This window comes from Amblyomma americanum, chromosome 6, assembly GCF_052857255.1.
Source record: "Amblyomma americanum isolate KBUSLIRL-KWMA chromosome 6, ASM5285725v1, whole genome shotgun sequence".
Classification (NCBI taxonomy): Eukaryota; Metazoa; Arthropoda; class Arachnida; order Ixodida; family Ixodidae; genus Amblyomma; species Amblyomma americanum.
The window spans coordinates 148,909,978-148,922,988 of record NC_135502.1 but is presented as its reverse complement, the minus strand read 5'-3'; positions in this window follow the sequence as shown (position 1 = coordinate 148,922,988).

The window sequence follows — 13,011 nt, the reverse complement described above, 5'->3', positions numbered from 1 at the left end:
CTTCTTGATGCGCCGGGAGGGCGAAGGGATGCTCGCTGCAATCCCAATCAGGATATATTGATATTGAGGGTACACCGAAAGCAAACGATACAATTGACCAGCGTGACAGACTATGGTCAGTGCACGGCCATGATATGGCGCCAACTCTAACGGCTGTCCGGATTCCGTGGCTTTTTGAAAGCCAATATGAACGATGTTGCGCCCCAGCAGAAGCCAATCAAGCCACGTTGATGAGAATGGCACCCTCGATTTCGTTGACTATTCTTGATGCGCCGGGAGGGCGAAGGGATGCCAGCTGCTGTCACAATCAGGACAACCTTGATCTTGAGGGGGACACCGAAAACAAACGATGCAATAGACCTGCGTGACAGAGAGTGGTCAGTACGTGGCCATGATATGGCGCCAACTGCGACGACTGTTCGGTTTCCGTGGCTTTTTGAAGGCCAAGATGAACGATGTTGCGCCCCTAGCTGAAGCCAACCAAGCTACGTTGATGAGAATGGCCCACTCGATTTCGTTGACAATTCTTGGTGCGCCGGAAGGGCGAAGGGATGCTCGCTGCTACCACAATCAGGACAAACTTGATCTTGAGGGGGACACCGAAAAAAAAACGATGCAATAGACCTGCGTGACAGAGAGTGGTCAGTACGTGGCCATGATATGGCGCCAACTTTATTTTTATTATTTAACAATACTGTAGGCCTTTGCACAGGCCCAAACAGGAAGTGGATTGTAAGATATACACACGAGCATGGGAAAAGCAGGAAAAAAAAACAAAAAATAGATAGAGCAAAAAAAACTGCCATACAACAGCACTGGAATTCAATACAAGACACTTTCTTTTGTTTCACATGAATCAGGGAACAAAGTACTCAAAACAGTTGTAATATTTGTCATATAATATTCTTGTAGTTATCGCGGATCTATAAAATACCACTATTCAGCACATTGCAATATTTACATTTAAAATGAAATCACACGTGCACTAGTGTCCAATCACTCAACCAACGCAATATCTTGGAACTACGCATTCAAATACTTTCATGAACAGCCAAAATATGACTCCAATTTTGCAACAAAGCTATCCACAGAATCTGTTTCTACAATTTCCTTTGGCAATGTATTCCATATTTAAATTGCCCATGGGAAATATGAATACCCAAAAGTGTCGCATTGTGTCGGATACTGCCTGATGTGTCTATTATGACAGGTTCTATTGGAGTGTCGGTGTGGTGGCTGCACGTAATCTCGCTTATCTATATTAATGTTGTTATTACTTAGCATAAAAAGGAATTTCATGACAGCCACACGACGCCGACAAACAAGGGTAGGCAGTGCTGCCTGGCTTCTAAGAGCACTTACGCTTTCGTGAGAGAATACTTATGGTATATAAATCGCAACGCTTTATTTTGGATGCTTTCTAATTTCTGTGAGAGTCCTTTCTGGTGCGGGTTCCACACTATGCTACCATACTCAAGAATTGGCCTTACTAAGGTTTTGTATGCTGTTAGTTTCACATAGGATGGTGCTGCAGTTAATTTTCTTCGCAAGAAACCTAGTGTTCGGAAGGCCTTCGTGCATGTATTATCGATATGGGTATTCCATTTTAACGCGCTTGTGAAGGTTATGCCTAAATATTTTACTGCGTCAGTTTGTATTAAATCGTTGCCCATTAATGTATAATTGAACCTAAAGATCGACTTTCTATGAGTTATGGTCATATACTGTGTTTTCTTAAGGTTAATTTCCATTCCCCACATGTCACACCAGCGGGCTATATTGCTTAGTGTAGTATTTAGTCTAAGCTGGTCCTCGATTCCTTTTACACTTGTATAATTTACCAAGTCATCGGCGAATAGCCGCAATTTTACTCCATTTTCTGCACAATCGGCGATGTCGTTAACGTATATTAGAAATAATAATGGCCCCAATACGGACCCCTGTGGTACCCCTGAATAAACTTCGAGTTGGTCCGAGTCATAATTATTTATAGTAACATATTGAGTTCGGTTTGACAGATCGGCTGCTATCCATTCTACTGCATTGTGTTCAATTCCGATAGACTTTATTTTCTCGATTAGTTTACAGTGCACGACGCGATCATAAGCCTTCGAGAAATCAATAAAAATAGCATCAGCTTAGAATTTGGAGTTAATTATTGATGCGAAATCATGTGTTATTTCTAATAATTGTGTTATAGTTGACAAGCCTTTTCTAAAACCGTGTTGCTTAGGATATAATATGTTATTTTCTTGTAAGTATGTCATGACCGCTTTACTTACTATGCGTTCCATTAATTTACAGCAGCAACTGGTTAGTGATATTGGTCTATATGTTTCCACGTGTAATTTATTGCCTTCTTTATGAATGGGTATTACTTTGGCACATAGCCAATTCTTGGGAAGAGAGGCTGTACTCAGCGATTCAGAAAATATAATTTGCAAAAAGGGAGACAGCTGCTGCGCTATCGTTTCAAATATACATTTGATATATTATCGGGCCCCGGCGCCTTTTTGGTGTCTATTTCCAAAAGTAAGTTTAAAATGCCCGACTCTGTTATCACAACTCCGCCCATCCGGGTGTCAGCGGCTGGTACGGGTGCACTGCATTATGGCCAGCGCGTGAAGACGGATTGGAAATAGGTGTTAAAAGTATTTGCTACAACGCGCTTGTCTTCTATGACCAAACCTGCCACTTCTATTTTACTGCTCACGCCTTCTGGCTTCGACAAGTAGCGCCAAAACTTTTGCGGTTGATTCCTTATGAAATTTGTTAACTTATTTGATAAGAAGTCATCTTTTGCAGCTTTTATTTCTAATTTCAATTTGCATGCGAGCTCTATTATCTCCGCAGAATTTATCCTTTTTTTTCGACGCCTTCTTATTTTTCGTTTTAGGTGAATTATGCTCCGCGTGATCCACGGTGTTTTCCGCTCGGTTCTTTTGAATTTTGTAGGTATGAAATTATTTTCGCAATGCATTATAGCCTCTTTTAGTTTTATCGAAAGGCCTTTAACGCCTCCACAGGATTCAGCTGAGAAACCATCAAAGGTTTCCTCTAAGTAGTCAATAACACTCTCATCATTAGCTCGGCTATAGTCCTTGAAAGCTATTCGAGATGGTTTGGTCTTACACCCAGCGCTCATACGCAGAGTAAAAAATGTTAGAACCAGCATCTTATGATCTGAAATCCCTTCTTCAACGCGTAAATGTGGTGTTATCGACTGCGATACCAAAGCAAGATCAAGTACTGAACAGGCATTCCCCTGGACACGCGTAGGTTCATTAACAATCTGTGATAAAGAAAAACTAAACATTTAGTCAAACAGGTGCTCACAGTTTTTTGCATCTCTGTTGCCGATAGTTAACTTATTCCAATCTATCCCAGCTAGATTAAAATCCCCAGTTAATAACAGCTTTCTACGGTTATTAATTTTGCTGTGTAGGTAATCATGCACTTTCAAAAGGTATTCCTCATGCTCTCCAGGGTTTCTGTAAATAGCACCTATTAACAATGATGTATTATCAAACTGAATTGTGCACCAAGCACTTTCATGGTTAGCTATTCCAGGCTCTTCTTGAAATGTTAAACTGCTTTTTATCATAATAGCTACGCCGCCTCCTCGGCTATCACGATCTGTGCGTATCAATGAATATGAGGCAGGCGAAATTTCAGTATCATGTATTTGGCATGTAGCCATGTTTCGGTAATTATTACAATATCTGGACTATACAGTTTGATTATCTCTTCTAATTTATCAATTTTAATAATGAGACTTCGAGCATTCAGGCACAATATCGAAAGCGGCGCAGATATCCAATGCGTCTTGTTACCTTGTCATTTCTTTCTGCGTTCTTTCGTGCTACCCTGTGCCGATGACGAGTTGTGGGAATCACTTAAGGTAGGTGCAACATTTCTTGTTATTTCTACTCTGGTGCGTTTATCGGGATCCCATGTGTAAATACGTCCGTTCAGTCTTAGTTTATCAAATGATAGTGAGGCTTTTGTACCGTTTGCCCGTTCAATTGCCGCTGAACGCCACAAGTTAGATCGGATGTCTCTTATTCTTTTTGAGAAATCTTCTGATATTGATATCGGTGTGCCCTTGACATTGTTACAGCAAGAAAGAATTTTGTTTTTTTTCTCTGTAATCGAAAAGTCGAAGAATGATTGGGCGTAGGCGCTGACCGTAACGATTGCCAATCCTATGGATTCTTTCAATAGATTTAACTTCAAGGTCGAGTGTATCCTTGAATATACCTTCTTTTATTTTGTTTTCTAGTGTTCTCGCATCCTCGTCTGAGTCTTCAGTAACGGCATAAATTACTAAGTTATTTCGGCGACTTCTATTCTCCATATCATCCACTTTATTAACGAGTTCATGCAATTGTTCGTTCATGCTTTTGCAACAACTTTCACATTGCGATATTTTTTGTTCGCATTGTCTGAATCGAGATAGCTCATCCTCAATGGACGTTATTCTTGTTTGTATACCGGCTACTGTTTTTTCCACTTGCTTCAAGTTAGAAGCCAAATCCTTCAATGTCTTATTTGTTTTACCTTGTTCTTTTAGTATCTTCTTCAGTAAGTTAGTGTTCGTGCCTTCATCATTTTCTGAGTCAGAGTGCGATCCTGGATTAAGTTCTACATATCCTGACATTAGCAGTAACTGTCTTATAACATCACAGCATTCACACACCAAACCAGCAAGAAATCGTGGACTCGGTAGCACCGTCAGGGTGATATCATCATCTCGAACAGAATATACGAAATACTTGTCACCAACCTGTGCAATAAAGAAGACGTGCATGAACATGTGTCCCGAGACGGTGCCACCAAGTCCACTGAAGGGCTCGGCATGAAGACCCGCTTTTATATCCTGGGCTGGAAGTGGGTCTGCTGACGTCACTGGCTTTGGTAGTTGATAGCCGCATTCCTGAGCTGCGTCCGTGCTCAGTAGGTCCCGGAAATTTCCTTGGGATGGCCGCAAGGTGACAGCCATTGGCGACGGCTTACTTCCCGGCGAGGCATGCGCGGTTGATCCGAGGATAATACCGAGTTGCCACCACGCAATCTGTGCAATAAAGAAGACGTGCATGAACATGTGTCCCGAGACGGTGCCACCAAGTCGACTGAAGGGCTCGGCATGAAGACCCGCTTTTATATCCTTTGGTGGAAGTGTGTCTGCTGACGTCACTGGCTTTGGTAGTTGATAGCCGCATTCCTGAGCTGCGTCCGTGCTCAGGAGGTCCCGGAAATTTCCTTGGAATGGCCGCAAGGTGACAGCCATTGGCGACGGCTTACTTTCCGGCGAGGCATGCGCGGTTGATCCGAGGATAATACCGAGTTGCCACCACGCAATCTGTGCAATAAAGAAGACGTGCATGAACATGTGTCCCGAGACGGTGCCACCAAGGTGCGACGACTGTGCGGATTTCGTGGCTTTTTGAAGGCCAAGATGTACGATGTTGGGCCCCTAGCTGAAGCCAACCAAGCTACGTTGATGAGAATGGCCCCCTCGATTTCATTGACAATTCTTGATGCGCCGGAAGGGCGAAGGGATGCTCGTTGCTATGACAATCAGGACAACCTTGATCTTGAGGGGACACCGAAAGCAAACGATGCAAGAGACCTGCGTGACAGAGAGTCGTCAGTACGTGGCCATGATATGGCGCCAACTGCGACGACTTTTCGGATTCCATGGCTTTTCGAAGGCCAAGATGAACGATTAGGGCCCCAAGCGGAGGCCTACTAAGCTACGTTGATGAGAATGGCCCCCTCGATTTCGCTGACACTTCTTGACGATACGGGAGGGCGAATCGAAGCACGCTGCGATCACAATCAGGACAATCTTGATCTTGAGGGGACACCGAAAGCAAACGATGCAATAGACCTGCTTTACAGAGAGTGGTCAGTACGTGGTCATGATATGGCGCCAACTGCGACGACTGTTCCGATTCCGTGGCTTTTTGAAGGCCAAGATGAACGATGTATGGCCCCAAGCTATTGCCGACCAAGCTATGTTTATGAGAATGGGCCCCTCGATTTCGCTGACACTTCTTGACGATACGGGAGGGCGAATGGATGCTCGCTGCGATCACAATCAGGACAATGTTGATCTTGGGGTGACACCGTAAACAAACGATGCAATAGACCTGTGTGACAGAGAGTGGTCAGTACGTGGTCATGATATGGCGCCAACTGCGACGACAGTTCGGATTCCGTGGCTTTTTGAAGGCTAAGATGAACGATGTTGCGCCCCTAGCTGAAGCCAACCAAGCTACGTTGATGAGAATGGCACCCTCGATTTCGTTGACAATTCTTGATGCGCCGGGAGTGCGAAGGGATGCTCGCTGCTATCACAATCAGGACAACCTTGATCTTGAGGGGACACCGAAAGCAAACGGTGCATTAGACCTGCGCGACAGAGAGTTGTCAGTACGTGGCCATGATATGGCGCCAACTGCGACGACTGTGCGGATTCCGTGGCTTTTTGAAGGCCAAGATGTACGATGTTGCGCCCCTAGCTGAAGCCAACTAAGCTACGTTGATGAGAATGGCCCCCTCGTTTTCGTTGACAATTCTTGATGCGCCAGAATGGCGAAGAGATGCTCGCTGCTATCACAATAAGGACAACCTTGATCTTGAGGGGACACCGAAAGCAAACGATGAAATAGACCTGCGTGACAGAGAGTGGTCAGTACGTGGCCTTAATATGGCGCCAACTGCGACGAGTGTCCGGATTCCGTGGCTTTTTGAAGGACAAGATGAATAATGTTGCGCGCCTAGCTGATGCCAACCAAGCTACGTAGATGAGAATGGCCCCCTCGATTCCGTTGACAATTCTTGATGCATAGGGAGTGCGAAGGGATCCTAGCCGAGATCACAATAAGGACAATCTTGACCTTGAGGGGACACTGAAGGCAACCGATGGAATTGACCTTCGTGTCAGAGTGTGTCCCGGACATGGCCATGATATGGCGCCAACTGCGACGACTGTGCGTATTCCGTGGCTTTTTGAAGGCGAAGAAATACGATGTTGCGCCCCCAAGCTGAATCCAACCAAGCTACGTTGATGAGAATGGCCCCCTCGATTTCGTTGACAATTCTTGATGCGCCGGAAGGGCGAAGGGATGCTCGCTGCTATCACAATCAGGACAACCTTGATCTTGAGGCGACACCGAAAGCAAACGATGCAATTGACCTACATGACAGAGAGTGGTCAGTACGTGGTCATGATATGGCGCCAACTGCAACGACTGTGCGGATTCCGTGGCTTTTTTAAGGCCAAGATGTACAATATTGCGCCCCTAGCTGAAGCCAACCAAGCTACGTTGATGAGAATGGCCCCCTCGATTTCGCTGACAATTCTTGATGCGCCGGAAGGGCGAAGAGATGCTCGCTGCTATCACAATCAGGACAACCTTGATCTTGAGGGGACACCGAAAGCAAATGGTGCAATAGACCTGCGTGACAGAGAGTGGTCAGTACATGGTCATGATATGGCTCCAACTGCGACGACTTTTCGGATTCCGTGGTTTTTGAAGGCTAAGATGAACGATGTTGCGCCCCTAGCTGAATCCAACCAAGCTACGTTGATGAGAATGGCCCCCCCGATTTCGCTGACAATTCTTGATGCGCCGGGAGGGCGAAGGGATGCTCGCTGCGATCACAATCAGGACAACCTTGATCTTGAGGGGGACACCGAAAACAAACGATGCTATAGACCTGCCTGACAGAGAGTGGTCAGTACGTGGTCATGATGTGGCGCCAACAGCGACGACTGTGCGGATTCCGTGGATTTTGAAGGCCAAGATGTAGGATGTTGCGCCCCAAGCGGAAGCCTACCTAGCTACGTTGATGAGAATGCCCCCTCAATTTCGCTGACAATTCTTGATGCGCCGGGAGGGCGAAGGGTTGCTCGCTGCGATCACAATCAGGACCACCTTGATCTTGAGGGGGACACCGAAAACAAACGATGCTATAGACCTGCGTGACAGAGAGTGGTCAGTACGTGGTCATGATGTGGCGCCAACTGCGACGACTGTGCGGATTCCGTGGTTTTTGATGGCCAAGATGTACGATGTTGCGCCCCTAGCTGAAGCCAACCAACCTACTTTGATGAGAATGGCCCCCTCGATTTGTTGACAATTCTTGATGCGCCGGAAGGGCGAAGGGATGCCCGCTGCTATCACAATCAGGACAACCTTGATTTTGAGGGGACACCGAAAGCAAACGATGCAATAGACCTGCGTGACAGAGAGTGGTCAGTACGTGGCCATGATATGGCGCCAACTGCGACGACTGTGCGGATTCCGTGGCTTTTTGAAGGCCAAGATGTACGATGTTGCGCCCATAGCTGAATCCACCCAAGCTACGTTGATGAGAATGGCCCCCTCGATTTCGTTGACAATTCTTGATGCGCCGGAAGGGCGAAGGGAGGCTCGCTGCTATTACAATCAGGACAACCTTGATCTTTAGGGGACACCGAAAGCAAACGAGGCAATAGACCTGCGTGACAGAGAGTGGTCAGTGCGTGGTCATGATATGGCGCCAACTGCGACAACTGTGCGGATTCCGTGGCTTTTTGAAGGCCAAGATGTACGATTGTGCGCCCCTATCTGAAGCCAACCAAGCTACGTTGATGAGAATGGCCCCCTCGATTTCGTTGGCAATTCTTGATGCGCCGGAAGGGCGAAGGGATGCTCGCTGCTATCACAATCAGGACAACCTTGATCTTGAGGGGACACCGAAAGCAAATGATGCAGTACACCTGCGTGACAGAGAGTGGTCAGTACGTGGTCATGATATGGCGCCAATTGCGACGACTTTTCGGATTCCATGGCTTTTTGAAGACCAAGATGAACGATGTAGGGCCAAAAGCAGAGGCCTACCAAGCTACGTTGATGAGAATGGCCCCCTCGATTTCGCTGACAGTTCTTGACGATACGGGAGGGCGAATGGATGCACGCTGCGATCACAATCAGGACAATCTTGATCTTGAGGGGACACCGAAAGCAAACGATGCAATAGACCTGCTTGACAGAGAGTGGTCAGTACGTGGTAATGATATGGCGCCAACTGCGACGACTGTTCTGATTCCGTGGCTTTTTGAAGGCCAAGATGAACGATGTAGGGCCCCAAGCTAATGCCGACCAAGCTTTGTTGATGAGAATGGGCCCCTCGATTTCGCTGACACTTCTTGACGACACGGGAGGGCGAATTGATGCTCGCTGCGATCACAATCAGGACAATCTTGATCTTGAGGGAGACACCGTAAGCAAACGATGCTATAGACCTGCGTGACGGCAGAGAGTGGTCAGTATGTGGCCATGATATGGCGCCAACTGCGACGACTGTTCTGATTCCGTGGCTTTTTGAAGGCCAAGATGAACGATGTATGGCCCCAAGCTATTGCCGGCCAAGCTATGTTTATGAGAATGGGCCCCTCGATTTCGCTTACACTTCTTGACGATACGGGAGGGCGAATGGATGCTCGCTGCGATCACAATCAGGACAATGTTGATCTTGGGGTGACACCGTAAACAAACGATGCACTAGACCTGCGTGACAGAGAGTGGTCAGTACGTGGTCATATATGGCGCCAACTGCGACGACAGTTCGGATTCCGTGGCTTTTTGAAGGCTAAGATGAACGATGTTGCGCCCCTAGCTGAAGCCAACCAAGCTACGTTGATGAGAATGGCACCCTCGATTTCGTTGACAATTCTTGATGCGCCGGGAGGGCGAAGGGATGCTCGCTGCTATCACAATCAGGACAACCTTGATCTTGAGGGGGACACCGAAAACAAACGATGCAAAAGGCCTGCGTGACAGAGAGTGGTCAGTACGCGGCCATGATATGGCGCCAACTTCGACGACAGTTCGGATTCCGTGGCTTTTTGAAGGCTAAGATGAACGATGTTGCGCCCCTAGCTGAAGCCAACCAAGCTACGTTGATGAGAATGGCTCCCTCGATTTCGTTGACAATTCTTGATGCGCCGGGAGGGCGAAGGGATGCTCGCTGCTATCACAATCAGGACAACCTTGATCTTGAGGGGGACGCCGAAACAAACGATGCAATAGACCTGCGTGACAGAGAGTGGTCAGTACGTGGCCATGATATGGCGCCAACTGCGACGAGTGTCCGGATTCCGTGGCTTTTTGAAGGACAAGATGAATAATGTTGCGCGCCTAGCTGATGCCAACCAAGCTACGTAGATGAGAATGGCCCCCTCGATTCCGTTGACAATTCTTGATGCATAGGGAGTGCGAAGGGATCCTAGCCGAGATCACAATAAGGACAATCTTGACCTTGAGGGGACACTGAAGGCAACCGATGGAATTGACCTTCGTGTCAGAGTGTGTCCGGACATGGCCATGATATGGCGCCAACTGCGACGACTGTGCGTATTCCGTGGCTTTTTGAAGGCGAAGAAATACGATGTTGCGCCCCCAAGCTGAATCCAACCAAGCTACGTTGGATGAGAATGGCCCCCTCGATTTCGTTGGACAATCTTGATGCGCCGGAAGGGCGAAGGGATGCTCGCTGCTATCACAATCAGGACACCTTGATCTTGAGGCGACACCGAAAGCAAACGATGCAATTGACCTACATGACAGAGAGTGGTCAGTACGTGGTCATGATATGGCGCCAACTGCAACGACTGTGCGGATTCCGTGGCTTTTTTAAGGCCAAGATGTACAATATTGCGCCCCTAGCTGAAGCCAACCAAGCTACGTTGATGAGAATGGCCCCCTCGATTTCGTTGACAATTCTTGATGCGCCGGAAGGGCGAAGAGATGCTCGCTGCTATCACAATCAGGACAACCTTGATCTTGAGGGGACACCGAAAGCAAATGGTGCAATAGACCTGCGTGACAGAGAGTGGTCAGTACATGGTCATGATATGGCTCCAACTGCGACGACTTTTCGGATTCCGTGGTTTTTGAAGGCTAAGATGAACGATGTTGCGCCCCTAGCTGAATCCAACCAAGCTACGTTGATGAGAATGGCCCCCCCGATTTCGCTGACAATTCTTGATGCGCCGGGAGGGCGAAGGGATGCTCGCTGCGATCACAATCAGGACAACCTTGATCTTGAGGGGGACACCGAAAACAAACGATGCTATAGACCTGCCTGACAGAGAGTGGTCAGTACGTGGTCATGATGTGGCGCCAACAGCGACGACTGTGCGGATTCCGTGGATTTTGAAGGCCAAGATGTAGGATGTTGCGCCCCAAGCGGAAGCCTACCTAGCTACGTTGATGAGAATGCCCCCTCAATTTCGCTGACAATTCTTGATGCGCCGGGAGGGCGAAGGGTTGCTCGCTGCGATCACAATCAGGACCACCTTGATCTTGAGGGGGACACCGAAAACAAACGATGCTATAGACCTGCGTGACAGAGAGTGGTCAGTACGTGGTCATGATGTGGCGCCAACTGCGACGACTGTGCGGATTCCGTGGTTTTTGATGGCCAAGATGTACGATGTTGCGCCCCTAGCTGAAGCCAACCAACCTACTTTGATGAGAATGGCCCCCTCGATTTGTTGACAATTCTTGATGCGCCGGAAGGGCGAAGGGATGCCCGCTGCTATCACAATCAGGACAACCTTGATTTTGAGGGGACACCGAAAGCAAACGATGCAATAGACCTGCGTGACAGAGAGTGGTCAGTACGTGGCCATGATATGGCGCCAACTGCGACGACTGTGCGGATTCCGTGGCTTTTTGAAGGCCAAGATGTACGATGTTGCGCCCATAGCTGAATCCACCCAAGCTACGTTGATGAGAATGGCCCCCTCGATTTCGTTGACAATTCTTGATGCGCCGGAAGGGCGAAGGGAGGCTCGCTGCTATTACAATCAGGACAACCTTGATCTTTAGGGGACACCGAAAGCAAACGAGGCAATAGACCTGCGTGACAGAGAGTGGTCAGTGCGTGGTCATGATATGGCGCCAACTGCGACAACTGTGCGGATTCCGTGGCTTTTTGAAGGCCAAGATGTACGATTGTGCGCCCCTATCTGAAGCCAACCAAGCTACGTTGATGAGAATGGCCCCCTCGATTTCATTGGCAATTCTTGATGCGCCGGAAGGGCGAAGGGATGCTCGCTGCTATCACAATCAGGACAACCTTGATCTTGAGGGGACACCGAAAGCAAATGATGCAGTACACCTGCGTGACAGAGAGTGGTCAGTACGTGGTCATGATATGGCGCCAATTGCGACGACTTTTCGGATTCCATGGCTTTTTGAAGACCAAGATGAACGATGTAGGGCCAAAAGCAGAGGCCTACCAAGCTACGTTGATGAGAATGGCCCCCTCGATTTCGCTGACAGTTCTTGACGATACGGGAGGGCGAATGGATGCACGCTGCGATCACAATCAGGACAATCTTGATCTTGAGGGGACACCGAAAGCAAACGATGCAATAGACCTGCTTGACAGAGAGTGGTCAGTACGTGGTAATGATATGGCGCCAACTGCGACGACTGTTCTGATTCCGTGGCTTTTTGAAGGCCAAGATGAACGATGTAGGGCCCCAAGCTAATGCCGACCAAGCTTTGTTGATGAGAATGGGCCCCTCGATTTCGCTGACACTTCTTGACGACACGGGAGGGCGAATTGATGCTCGCTGCGATCACAATCAGGACAATCTTGATCTTGAGGGAGACACCGTAAGCAAACGATGCTATAGACCTGCGTGACGGCAGAGAGTGGTCAGTATGTGGCCATGATATGGCGCCAACTGCGACGACTGTTCTGATTCCGTGGCTTTTTGAAGGCCAAGATGAACGATGTATGGCCCCAAGCTATTGCCGGCCAAGCTATGTTTATGAGAATGGGCCCCTCGATTTCGCTTACACTTCTTGACGATACGGGAGGGCGAATGGATGCTCGCTGCGATCACAATCAGGACAATGTTGATCTTGGGGTGACACCGTAAACAAACGATGCACTAGACCTGCGTGACAGAGAGTGGTCAGTACGTGGTCATATATGGCG